The sequence below is a fragment of the Castanea sativa genome, chromosome 10, assembly GCF_040712315.1.
Source record: "Castanea sativa cultivar Marrone di Chiusa Pesio chromosome 10, ASM4071231v1".
NCBI lineage: Eukaryota > Viridiplantae > Streptophyta > Magnoliopsida > Fagales > Fagaceae > Castanea > Castanea sativa.
In genome coordinates this window covers 34741682-34754526 of record NC_134022.1, presented here as the reverse complement: position 1 = coordinate 34754526, position 12845 = coordinate 34741682, and the positions used below count along the sequence as shown (strand labels likewise).

At 34.4% G+C, this 12845-nt stretch overlaps 1 long non-coding RNA gene across 1 annotated transcript; it reads left to right on the top strand.

Moving 5' to 3' along the window:
- Nucleotides 1–1933: 1933 nt before the first annotated feature.
- LOC142613760 (uncharacterized) lies at nucleotides 1934–3910 on the top strand. Its single transcript, XR_012840309.1, has 2 exons — nucleotides 1934–2362; nucleotides 3579–3910. It is a non-coding gene; the product is annotated as an uncharacterized LOC142613760 (long non-coding RNA).
- Nucleotides 3911–12845: the final 8935 nt, after the last annotated feature.

The window sequence follows — 12845 nt, the reverse complement described above, 5'->3', positions numbered from 1 at the left end:
GTAGGTTTAAGTTTAGAAAATAAGAACGAGTGAGGTGTCATGTAATTGCAACAAGCTGAATCCATAAGTCAAGAGAAATGAGACATACCATATAAAGCTGAGAGAGAAGAGGAATAAGATGCATTACCAACCATACGAATGACATTAGCGATGATGTTTTTAAGGTCATCTGTGGACATAGTGAAAGTGCGACCTAAAGACTTAGACTGCGTAAAGACGGGAGCCATTGGTTGGACATTCTCAGTGTTAGCAATAGTAGCAGCGAAAATTGAAACATCTGATTTATTGTGATGATAGTAAGTTCCAATATTGTGGCCAAAACGTTTGCAAAAACATGTGCTGGATTGTCGATGACGATTATTGCAACAAGAAGAAGACTTGTCCTTATTCTTCATTTAGAAGAAAAATTTACAAAAATGGACTGCAAAAATGAAATCTACACGAAAAACTGGGTAAAGAAAATCAGGATTGCAAAAAAGTCAACTTTGGAGAAAAGTCAACGATCAAAGTCAATGGTCTAGTCAACGGTCCAGTCAACAATGACATCAATTGACATGGCGGGTGACATCAGCAGGTGAATGGACGATGACGTCAGCTAGGGCTGACGTGGCAGTGATGACGTCAGCAAGAACAGAGGCCGACGCGTGAAATGTGTGACTAAGGTGCAGCTTCTTTGGGCTGCGTGTGAGGGCGCATGCAAGCTCCGATGACTTCAAGACTTCCACAATTGAGTAGATTGAGGCAAGACGATCACTATGGTACCTGCAAAATACTTATCGGAGCAAGATGCATGGCGAAAATGGTATGTGCAGTGGTCTGTGTGGTGCGGGACTCCTAAACGACGGTGGCTGCAAGTCCAAAACCCAAGGGCAACGACTGGAAGACGTCGAAGGTTCTACGGCGAAAAACTACGGCGACTGTGGAAGCGATATTGAGAATGGAGTAACACCAATAAAGACAAAACTGCTAAGAAAAGGTTATAACAGTGGCTCTGATACCATGTTAGAAATACTGAATAATTGTATTGTATTTCTTAGTGAAATAATATACATGGGTGCTTTTATATAGGAGGCATATGAGTGCAATACATGTAAAAGTGTAGTACAAGAATGTGTATTATATAAGTAATCTAGTAATGCGTGCAAGCTCCGATGATTGCGAGACTTCCACAATTGAGTAGATTAAGGCGAGATGATCACTGTAGTACCTACAAAATACTAATCGAAGCAAGATGCACGGCGAAGATGGTATGTGCAGTGGTCTATGTGGTGCGGGACTCCTCAACGATGGCAGCTGCAAGTCCAGAACCCAAGGATAACGACTGGAAGACGTCGAAGGTTCTACGGCGAAAAACTGCGACGGTTGTGGAAGCGATGTTAAGAATGGAGTAATACCAATAAAGACAAGACTGCTAAGAAAATGTTAGAACAATGACTCTGATACCATTTTAGAAATACTGAATAATTGTATTGTATTTCTCAGTGAAAGAATATACATGAGTGCCTTTATATAGGAGGCATATGAGTGCAATATAAGTAAAAGTGCAGTACAACAATGTGTGCTATATAAGTATTCTAGTTGGGCTCACGACATTATACACGTTAACAGTAGTGACAATGTAAATGTAATTTTAGATTAAAAAATGCACAAAACCATCTATATATTTATAGAAAGTAGACAATATTATACATATTTATATGTAAGTGTACCACCCGTTGTAAGTATTTATTTAATTTATAATGTAAATATTATAAATAAATATTTTTATTTTTTATTTTTTTAGGTATGGTGTCAAAACAGTCTATACCGTCAAAAAATAGATAAGAAATGTTGATTTGGCTAACTACCAAATTAAAATATTAATTTTTACCCCAGATTCACTACCACGTAAGCTGCCACCTAGTATTAATTAAAGTTTCTCTTTGATATCTCTCTGCTCAACCTTCATGACCAAAACTCTCTATGCTCCTTCAACGCAGCTTGCCTCCACCACCAGCGGTGGTAGTCTTCAAACCCGAAGCTCTCTGTTATTTCTTTCTCGGTCTCTCTCTCTCTCTCTCTAAATTTTGTTCGAATCGCCATGGCCGAACCTCGATGTTCTGTGACAGCCACTGCTATTATCTCCGCTCACCACCACCATCACGGAGGTGATTTCCAAATCTAAACTTAAGCCTTCTTTCGCGTCTTCCTTCTCTCTGACTCTAACTCACTCTCTCTCATCAGTCTTCCAAGTTCGAAGCTCTAAGCTAATTGTCTTCGATTTGGTACCTAAGGAGAGGCTAAAGTGGATGAAGCGGGTCTGTTTCAAGTGGATGAAGCTCTTTGCATTTGTGGGTATTGTTCATTTGTGCAAGCTGTGTAGGTAGGTATTGCTTGATTTGGAATTTAAATTGTTTTTTTTTTCTAAATGGGTTTATGGGTTTGAATGTTTCAAATCCTTCGTTGATTCGTAAATGGGTATGGATGTGAGTGTGTGTTCCATGTGATTTAAAATTGTTTCTTTGGGTGTAAACGTCTAGGAATTTTTGTATTGGCATAGCTTTACATGTGATTTTACTATGATTTGGCTTTGAATTGCCCCAAGTACGGTGTGGGTGTGTGTTCTGAAACTTGATTGTAGTTGATTTTTTTTTTTTTTTTTTTTTTTTCTGACTTTCTCTAAGTAGAATAGCCCGGTAGTCAGCAAAAAAGAGAGAGAAAAAAAAAAGTTGAATAGCTGGGTTTTGACCTTAGATGGGATTTTCGCTGGAATGAATCTGTGTATTTTGTTTTTCTAATTTAAGGAGGTAGAAGAAGCAGTTCTTAAGAGTGTTTTTTTCCAGGAAATAAATATGTTTTAAGGTTTGAGAGGGGAAGACCTCCATGTTTTAAGGTTTGAGATCTAGGGGCAGCTTGGTAGTGTAGCTCTAACAACGGTTATTAGTGATTAAACAACGTTATACATTTTTTTACTTCTTTTTTCACACCACACGTATTTTTAACAATGTTATTATAACAATATAGAAAATGTTAACGAATGTTTTTAAGGGCATTGTTTAATAATCTATTTTAAAAAAAATTTATGGGAAAAGAAAGAAAAATAATTAATATTTTGATAATTTTTTTCATTTCTCATAAAAATAATTTTAAAACTTTCCTAAAATATATTATTAACCAATGCCTACGCACTCGTTAGCATGAACCTAACAACATTACCAAACACCTAGTAAGTTTCTATATGTGCATGCTTAAGTAGCTTCTAGATAACACCATTTATATACGCAAAGGACAAGCGCTTATGCAATATATATATATATAGTTCTTTTAATTATACTATGTTTTACTTTGGAATATTTCCATCAATATGTATTCTTGCTAACTATAGAACTTGGAGATTTTAGTTGTTAGATTTGCATATGTTATATCCATTGAAATGTCAAGAATTAATCATATTGACAGTATCATTATTTCTTTATATGGAATGAGATTTTTTTCTTTCAAAACTTTTTTACGCAAGTTGCTTGTGATGCTCAAGGGTAATGGCACTTGTCTTATCATTAGTTTGATAAGCTGATCAAACTTTGGTTTGGGATGCTCAGGGGTAATGCATACCAGCGTTGTTTGAGATGCTCATCAAACTTTGGTTATTCTCCATGACATTGGGGCCACTGCAGTGACGGACTCAGGACTTTTCTAAGAAACTTGGTCTACGAGATCTTATCATTAGATGTGCTTTGCCGCCAGCATATTCACCTCTAATCTCAACTAACTTCAGTAGTTCCAGCTTTGGTCATCTAAAGAAGAGGCAATCTTTTTGTTGTGTTGAGTTTAAACTTTAAAATTTGTACCAAAGAAATGTAAGACAAATGCCATGTATAATACAAATGCTTATGTTTTACAAAAGATATAAAGTAGAAATAGTTTAAAAATATAGTTGGAGGATCTTCCAAATTTCCTTGTAAAGTACATACTGGATGAAATTTATCATTAGAATCAATAAATTCTTTGTTCAACAATAGTCCGAAAATGGGCTACACCTTTGCAAAAGAAGACTTACAAGCCAAAATATAATGGAAAAAGCATATCCCATTATGATAATATAGTGATGGTGGTAGTGTTGCCAAGGAAGTAACTGGGAAAAGGTGTTCTTGTTCTATTCATACTATACATTGAGACCTTATTAAACAGAAAATTCACTTACCTTTCCTCATACATCGAGAGGTGACAATAGGTGTTTCTTTTTATAAAAACCCCAAAAAGGTAAATGAGAGATACTATATGAACAGATATTATGCATATGGTCCTATTTTAACAAGTTCTATTTGTTTATAGAGTACAAAAATTTACTAACAATGTATCTATTGAAATTTGCAATTAAAAAACCATTGTCCAAGCCTCATGCAGATCAAAACTATTTTCCTGTTTTTGAACATTACATAATTCCAAACTCTCATTTTTATATATAATACAATCTCAAATAGATAATCACCATTTAAATTTTCACCCACAAAAACGTTCAACATGCCCAAATCTCTCCTCCATCTGAATTATCCTTATTTTTAAGTTTTCAACCACAAATAGCTAACATCAAAATGATACCCGATCCATTAGTGGATTATGAACCATCAGACTTGGCAACAAACTGTACAGTTAGTCATAGTACTAGAATCATATCATCCAACAACAAAATTGAATAGTGTTCTCATATGGAAGTAGGAGGGACTGAAACAATAGATCAGTAACGGCCACTACCACCACAATGAAAACCCATTTCCACTATGAAACTGAAATGATTTCAACCAATCTCCTTGTCCAATGCTGCTTGAAGTTCCCAAAGCATTATAATTTAGCCACAAAGCACATAACTATTTCCCCTCCCCTCCTGAAAAAAAAAAAACAAAAAAAAAACGAAGAGAGTGTTAGATAATCAGAGACATTACAAAGAGCAAAATGGGAAAATTGAAAACTTAAAATCAAATTGAAGCAATAGCTTTAGCTACAGTACAGTTTAAGTTAAATCCAAAAAATTACAATGATAGAGTAGCAAATAGACCAAGGAAATAATAGGTTTGAAATTGAAAAAATAAAAATAAAAATGAAAGGAACTCACCTACACTACACTTGGATGTCAATTTCCTTAGTTCTCTCAGTTGCAAATAGAAAAAAAAAAATGTTAGTGTGAAATATGAGATGGGGGTGGCTCTTTATGGTTGTGGACCAAAGATACTTATGTTGCAGCGGTACAGTGGAGGGGAGGGTGAAAGAAAGAAAGCGAGGATAAGCGGTGCGGTGACATAGTTGGGTGGTGCAGGGTTGGAGTGAAAAGGAATGTGTGTGAGAGCACGGCGGAGGTTTGAGTTAAAAATTGGGGCAAATGGGTTTGAAATTCCAGGGAGAATAAATTAGAAAGAGAGAGAATTTTTTTTTTTTTTTTTTGAGAAACAGAAAGAGAGAGAAATTTGATTTTGGAGAAATGGGATTTCAGAGAGAAGAAAGAGAGGGTGTGGCAGGATTTCAAAATTTTGAGGACAAATTTGTCTTTTGGTTATACAAAAGGCTGAAGTGTTGATGTATTTTCCTTGGTACACCATGTGGATGCTAACTTGGAGTTTTTGAAACAGCATATAAACTTGGCAATTGGACCAATTTAGAATTGCACGATTTTGTGTGTGAGCAGCATGGTTTTAGCTCTCTTTTTTGGTACAATTGATGCAGTATAACTACTAACTAGTACCATTCAGAGAGAAGAAAGAGAGGGTGTGGCAGGATTTCAAAATTTTGAGGACAAATTTGTCTTTTGGTTATACAAAAGGCTGAAGTGTTGATGTATTTTCCTTGGTACACCATGTGGATGCTAACTTGGAGTTTTTGAAAATTGAAACAGCATATAAACTTGGCAATTGGACCAATTTAGAATTGCACGATTTTGTGTGTGAGCAGCATGGTTTTAGCTCTCTTTTTTGGTACAATTGATGCAGTATAACTACTAACTAGTACCATTCAGAGAGAAGAAAGAGAGGGTGTGGCAGGATTTCAAAATTTTGAGGACAAATTTGTCTTTTGGTTATACAAAAGGCTGAAGTGTTGATGTATTTTCCTTGGTACACCATGTGGATGCTAACTTGGAGTTTTTGAAACAGCATATAAACTTGGCAATTGGACCAATTTAGAATTGCACGATTTTGTGTGTGAGCAGCATGGTTTTAGCTCTCTTTTTTGGTACAATTGATGCAGTATAACTACTAACTAGTACCATTAGCGGAGTGGAGGTGGTCAATTGGACCCCTGGCCATCCAAAAATAGAAACACTTAACTTATAAACTAAGGTCTTGTTTGGTTGTATTGTTTAAACAATAAACATGTTTGGTATGACATTTTAAGCAACACTTTTTAGTTTTTAAACAATATTACACGTATTTTTACACACTTTTTCATCCACACATATTTCTAAAAAATACAAATAATGTTACTAGAACAACGTTACCAAACAACCCATTTTCATCCACACATATTTTTATAACACTTAAAGAATATTATTAGAACAAAGTGTATAAAGTCCCTTTGAAAATAAGGTGTTATTAGTATGCTCAAAAAGAAAAAGTTCAACAAGTGTTGAACTTTTTCTTTCTAAGTTCAAGAAAATAAAATGTTACTATTGCGGGCGTGACTTGCTGGTAAGAGTCTTCAAATTGCTTCACTTGATGAGTAATTTCAGCGAAAATTCCAACAATACCCTAGTAATACACGTAATATTACTCGCTATCATCACGTGACATAAGGTTAATGAATCCACGTTAGAGACCATTTTTTATTTAGCCAAAAAGAAAAAGTGTTTTAGTGGGTTTCATTATCTAAAGATAAAAAGCAGGTTGTTCTTTAACGATAAAGAATTAGTGGGCTCAATAGTCAAATACTATTAAGCATTAAAAAAAAAACGACGCGTGAGTTCTTTTGAAAAAGAATTAATAAATAAATAAAAATCTTTTCACAGTATCATTGTACTCTTTTTAGGGATTTAGTTTTTTTTATTTATTTATTTATACCTATATTAACTTTTTGAAACTTAAAGAGATATATCATGTTAGAGCATTCTTATTGGCAATTATAAATGATATATGTAGAAAAAATTTAGCATAAAGGCACAAAAAGAGCCCAGTAGTCATTCTTTTAAATTCTTACAATTGCAATTGTGCTACAGTGTCATCCTATTAGAGCATTTTCATTTCAAAATGTTATCTTATCCTCTTTTACCATCCCAAAAAACTATTTTATCAATTATACCATACCATTTTACAATACACTTAGCATCCCAAAACTCTATTATTTTACCATTTTATTAAAATATTATTTTTTAATTTTTCTTTATTATTTCTTTCCAACAGACTTTTTTTTTTCAAATTCCACAACTATTCCAACAGTCAAAATTTCCTTTTTCAACAACTTGCCATTTTTTTTTAGAAAGAACTTGTCAAATATCAATGTACTCAAACTTGCTAACTTTAAAAATCCACATATATATATTGTCCATCAAACCTGCAAAATATTAATGTAAAATCCACAAACATATTTATAGATGCATCCTGCTAAATATCAATGTATTCAACTTGCCAACTTTAATGATCCACACACACACACACATATATATAGAACTTGCCTTTTTTTTTTTTTTTTGGAGAAATAACCTGCCAAATATCAATTTACTCAAACTTGTTAACCTTAAAAATCCACATACATACATATATATGCAATCTGCCAAATATCAATGTACTCAATCTACCAACTTAAAAAAGTCACATACATATATATACATGCAACATGCCAAATATCAATGTACTCAATCTGCCAATTTTTAAAATCCACATACATATATATACATGCAACCTACCAAATATCAATGCACTTAAGTTCCGTTTGGATAGAATTTATTTTGCTGAAACTGAAAATTGAAAACATTGTAGCAAAATAATTTTTAAATGTGTGAATAGTGTCGTGGGACCCATTTTTAATGAAAAAATTGCTGAAAAGTGAAGTTTGTGGGACCCATGAATAGGGCATCGTGCACTGTTCATTGCTGAAAAGTCAAAACATGCGGCTGAAAAAAAAAAAAAAAAACGCAAACATGGATCCACAAACGCGAATCCAAATGGATACTTAACCTACCAACTTCAAAAATCCATATACATATATATAGTTGCAATCCACATATATAACTATCAATGTTGTCTTTAGAAGACTCATACATGTATCAAATTACAATAAAACCCCACATGCATAACTCACACACTTAAATTCTTATGACTCTCCTTGTAATTGCCATAAATGCTCAATGATGTCTGATTGGAGTTGAGAATGAATTTCTTGGTCTCGAAAACATTGATGGGTTTCAATGAACTCTGTAAATTCATTTGTGTGCTCCTGTGACAGTTGTATAGTAGGATTGTCATCAATTTGCTCATAATCTAATTCCACTGCTTCATTTACATCTCGCTTATTCTCAACGATCATGTTATGAAGAATTATGCATGTTTTCATGATGTCTTGGAGTGTTTCACTTTAGAAAAATCTTGCAGGTCCACGCACAATTGCGAATCTTGCTTGAAGCACTCCAAATGCACGCTCTACATCCTTCCTATTCGCCTCTTGTGCTTTTGCAAATAATTTTCTTTTTTGTCCTCGTGGAGATGGAATTGTTTTAACAAATGTTGGCCACTTCGGATATGTGTCATCGACAAGGTAGTATCCCATTGTATACTTATGGCCATTGATTGAGTAATTAACTGCAGGAGTACGTCCTTGCTCGAGCTCAGAAAATATAAGAGACCGTTCTAATACATTAATGTCATTATTTGACCCAAGTAACCCAAAAAATGCATGCCATATCTAAAGATCAAATGATGCCACTACTTCCAAAACAATGGTTGGCTCACGAATGTGACCAGAGTACTGACATTTCCATGCAGCCGGACAATTTTTCTATTTCTAATGCATGCAATCAATGCTCCCTAGCATCCTTGGAAATCCACGTCTTTCCCCATTGGCTAAAAGCCTAGCAATATCTTCATTGTTTGGGGACCTCAAGTATTCCTTAGAGAAAATATCAACCACCATTTTAGCAAATTTTTTCAGACTTTCTATTGTAGTGGATTCTCCAATCCACATACTCATCCATAAAATTAGCTGCAACTGTTATCTTTTGAAGAGAAGATAAACCAAGTCCCTGTAAATTATCTCTTTTTTGGATAAAATATAGTTCATAAGTTTCTACCTTAGATTGAATACGGAGAAAAAGAGACCGACTCATTCGAAATCTCCTCTAAAATAAATTAGAAGGATATACTGGTGTGTTAGCAAAGTAGTCGAGATAAAGTCTTTTATGGCATGCCAAACAATCACGTTCGATATATCGAAGATGTTTGCGTTGTGATGTTGAACCCTTAAGAACTTGCCTCATTATCTTATCCTCATTTGAGTCGTCAAAAAGCAATTTACGAAAAAGAGAGCGACCCATAGAAACAAACTTGAAGACAACAGTGTTAGGAAATTATCACTACTATTGAATAGGAAAATAATTAATAAGGGCTCAGAGAACATAAAACTGACAACGTAGCAACTTATAAAATATACAATCTATGTTCCTGTATACAATACAATCTTTATAAAAGATTGATGTTAAGTCTTAGGAATAGAATACTTAAATATTTTATTATATAAACTTTACATACTGATGTATGATTTATCACAAAAAGAGCATCCAAATACTTAATAATAACACCATGAACATGTTGTGCTGTCATGAGATGTGTGACATGCTTGTAGATTCATTTTATCAACACATTTTATTTGATGGTACCAGCAGGGTCACTGACTTACTGGACATGAGGACAGTAACACAAATCCCCAGCACTTCTCAGAGCTATATCCCATGCTGAAATTCAGGTTCCAAGAGTCAAACTTGGAAACCGGGGTTTAGAGGTAAATGGGTCTAATTCATTTCTTAAACCTGTTCAGTTTTCATTCTATTACAGTTGGGTACTTAGGTTTAACATGAATTATATATATATTGGTTTGTGAATTTTGGGTAAGTAGGTTTCAAGGTTGGGATTTGGGTGTGTTGGGCTAACTGGGAGATACAATGATCCCCTGTCCGATGAAGAAGGAATTTCAGTCATAAAGCATGCTTTTAGTAAGGGAATCACTTTCTTTGATACAACAGATGTTTATGGAGCCAATGCCAATGAAATCATGGTTGGAAAAGTATATCAACTGTAATTATTTCGAGTATTTCTATTATAAGGCTTTTGAGTGAAGTGTGTTATGTGTGGTTATTAAGCACATTTACCTAATTGAATGTTAGGAATATGAAATAATTATTGTAATCCCTTCAATTAGGTAGTTAGCTAATTGGTTGAGATTAAGATTAGGATTAGGATGAGTTAGTTAGGATTTGAGAACATGTAGCTTATTTAACACATGGCTTAATTCATAGAGCACATGTTGAATTAACTAGCCAATTATCTTGAGTCATGTGGGCCAATGATATTAGAGCTAATCTCCTATAAATACAAAATTGTAATTCAACATTAGATATCAATGAAGAATAAACCAATTTCTTAGTGCATTAATGCATCTCTCTCTTTGAATTAAGTCAATTTCCCTACAATTCCCACCAATCCCCCTACAATTCATACCCATCCCCATTAGGAACCTAGAACATTGAGTGCAATGTCAATGTGAGATGTTGGTTATAAGAAAATCAGAAACATTTCAGGCTTTGAGGAAGTTGCCGAGGGATAAAATCCAGCTTGCCACCAAATTTGGTCTTCTTAAAGTGGAAGCTGATGGTACGGAAGTTTGTGGCCGCCCAGAATATGTTAAGGAGTTGTTGTGAGGCTAGTCTTAAACGACTTGGCGTGGACTACATTGATCTTTATTATCAGCATCGGATTGACAAGTTGGTTCCAATTGAGGACACTGTGTGTAGCTAGCTTCACTCAATTTACTTTTTCAGTTTGTAGTATACTAGTACTCTTAGAGTAACAGTTTCTGTTTACCTTATCACAATGATCCAAATGATTTTTGTTAGGTTTTGGTTTAATAACAAAATTGAGCTGCAAATTCTTGTTACAATTTCCCCTTCTGTTCCAAGAAACCATATTTTAAAGAAGATTTTAGTGTTCTATATAGATGCATGTTACTATATTTCAGATATTCAATCAATCTTCACCTCTTCAAACACTAATTTGTAGAATCTTTGTCAAATGTTTTAAGAAATTTTTTTAGTTCAAATATTATTTTACTTCCAAAATGGAGCAACAGATGACATCCTGTTTGGGAAATAGATCTTGTGTGGTTTGTTGCATGAAATTCACTTAATGATCTTGCTTTTAATTCTTCATATTATTGGAGGTCATTCATTAGAGGATTCCATGTTCTATATTTGACAATAATGAAAATCTGTATTGAGTCTTATTTAAATGGAATCCCAAGGTAAATTCCTTACCGTAAGGAAATAGATAAAAGGTCCAAAATCCATGTTAAGGATTAGAGCATCTCCAGCAGATTCTCTAAATTTTTGTACTTTTTGGAGAATGAACAGTGACTTTTACCTTTTAGCTACCCACTTTTTCAAATACACTTTCTAACATATTCTCTATCCCATTCTTTATCTCATTTAAATATTATTTTTCATTCATTCTTTATTTTTTTATCATCATTTATTCTTCCTATATTCATTCCCAACAATTATATTTTTCAATGAAAAATGTTATATTCACAACATTTTTCGTAATATTTTCACAAGAATCACATCAAAATCTTATGTGAAAAGTTGTTACTAGTTCTAATTTTGAACCCAACGCTGAAATTATTTTTTTACTCGCCAATATTAACTAATAACAATATTTTACTTAAAATTTATTGTAAAAATATTGTGGTAGTATTTCCTTTCTTTCATCCATATGTTTCCTTTTTTTTCTCTTTTTTTTGTCCACCACATGTGTATACCCATAAGACTTTGTCCACCACACACGTATACACATATATTTCATTTCTTTCATCCATTTGTTTTTTGTCCATAAGATTTTTTCTCTTGTTTATTTTTGGCAAAAATGCAAAACTGACCCTCTAACTTTTAGCTTTTGTCATTTCAGTCCTCTAACTTTCAGTTTTGTCATTTCAATCATCTAAATTTCAATTTTTGTCAATATAGTATTCTGTTAGGTTTCAGTTACTGCTACCATTAAGTTTGACCTTTTTTTAAAAAAAAATAATTTTTGTAATTAAAAGAAAATTTAAAAAAAGCTTGGAAAAAAAGAAAAAAGAAAAAGAAAACATGGAACTTTTTTTTTGGTTGCTCGGAAAAATCAGAGCAACAAACCTTAGATCTCGAGCTTTCAGTCGGTTTGGAAAGACAGCTTGACTCCTCAAAGCCATCGAGAGCGCCGTCGCTAGCAGAGGTGGCGCCCCTCCATGACAGTGCCCCTCTGCCAGCAGCGTGGTAGGACTAGCTCGCGCAGGCTCGGCCTTCTTCTTCGTGGTGGAGTCACCGTGTCTGGGCGCCGACTTGGAACGATGCTGGCGGACAGTCCAACCGAGGCGGAGAACAGCCTGAACAGGCTTCGGCAAAGGAGGCTGAGCTTGGAAGAGCCTTAACAGAAAATCCACCACCACCGTGTCGTCGGTCATGGCCTCCTTTACCCACTCATCGTCACTCATATTCTCACTACGACGTTGTTTCAACGAGAGAAAAAGAAGAAGAATGAAAATCTTGTTGGTGGTGTTGTATAGCGTGTGTTTGTGTTAAATAATGGAGAGAGAGAGTAAAGAACGGGGAGGCTGAGGATGAAGACTGAAGGGGACCTTCCAGT